Source organism: Pteropus medius, unplaced genomic scaffold (genome assembly GCF_902729225.1).
Source record: "Pteropus medius unplaced genomic scaffold, Ma_sr-lr_union100, whole genome shotgun sequence".
In the NCBI taxonomy this organism is placed as follows: domain Eukaryota; kingdom Metazoa; phylum Chordata; class Mammalia; order Chiroptera; family Pteropodidae; genus Pteropus; species Pteropus medius.
In genome coordinates, this window is record NW_024340848.1 from 2,959,966 (window position 1) to 2,961,569 (window position 1,604).

A 1,604-nucleotide genomic window follows, 5' to 3' on the forward strand; every position below is an offset into this window, starting at 1 on the left:
TATATCATTAATGAATGAATCACCAAGAATATACAAATATATTTTATTAGCCAATATTAAGAAAAATGTTATAACTTTATTACACAGCTCTTTTCCAATAAATATACATTTTGATAATAGTAGACAAAAATATTTGAAAATTAAGTATAGTTTAGAAAGTAATTACCATTTTATATATACATATAAATGCACTTTTATATATACATGCATATATATTTCATATAATATCGTATTATTTTTCCAATAATATTTTAATCTGAATGAAATATAAAAGACTTTACATAATGAATATTTTATTTGGTATTTCCATTGACACTGTTGTGAATAATATATATCAATATCTTGATAGTGATTGCACAAAACATCATTTAATTTTGAGAGCTAACGAAAATGTTGAATGAGCCTCCTAAATAGAACAAAAATGTAATATCACATATCAGACATAAAATATAAACACAAATATTTTAAAGAGCATGCTAAAAAATGATAAGAAAGTAAAAGTCACATTGTTTTTAAAAAGATAAAAATATGTGATTTGTACATGCAATATCATGGTATTCAAAGACAATTTTTATATAACTAAAAATTCTGATTAAAATAGGAATATTCCTATAGCCCTGCCACCCTGAACAAGCCCGATCCCGTCTAATCTCGGAAGCTAAGCAGGATCGGGCCTGGTTATTACTGGAATGGGAGACCACCTAGGAAGACCAGGTGCTGTAGGCTTAAAAAAATAAGAGACTGTAAACTGATAAGGTCCTTGCAATCTGTGAGGTCAACCAAGGGTCGCCTCGCCTAAAAAAAAATTAAAAAATAAAATAAAATAGGAATACTCTATCCAAATAATAAATCTCTTTTTATATTAACTTGTAATTGATTCTGTGTAGATACAGAATCTAAATATTCAGGTTTTATTTTTATATATAAATATTTTGTCAGCTTTTCAATGAGAAGCCACTCCCGTGTTCTGGCTAAGAGATAAGGAGACAGTGAATCCTTCACTGTCCATAATTATGCTTATAGGAACTCCAGCTTTCAGCTTCTTCCTTATCCATTGGTTAATAATCCCTATAGTTTGGAGTGTAGTGACCAATATGTTATTAAACTATATTCATCAATCCCGGAAGCAAATAATGCGATATTAGAACTGAATGAGACTCTGTCATTTGGTCCAATATTCTTTTACATTTTTTAATTTACATTTTTACATTTTTTAATTAATTTACATAATTTAATTTTGTTATGTATTTTGTTTATATATATCTAAAGTGTGCAACATGATGTTGTCATATATATATATATATATATAATGAAATAATTACTGCAATCAAACTAAATAACATATCTAACTCCTTATATAGATACCTTTTGTGTGTATGTGGTGAGAGTACCTGAAATTCTTTTAGCAAGTTTCTAATATACAATATAGTATTATGAATGACAGCCATCTTGCTGTACATTAGATCTGTAGAAATACTCATCCTACATAAGTGCAACTTTGTACTCTTTGATCAATATTTTCCCATTTCCCTCACCTCCCTGCCCCTAGTAAACACTTTTCTACTATCTGCTTCTATGTATTTTAAACAAATATGAAAATGTAT

General features: G+C 27.9%; 1 pseudogene; it reads left to right on the forward strand.

Annotated features, from left to right (window-relative positions):
- Window positions 1–607: 607 nt before the first annotated feature.
- Window positions 608–726, forward strand: LOC120582814 (uncharacterized; annotated as a pseudogene).
- Window positions 727–1,604: the final 878 nt, after the last annotated feature.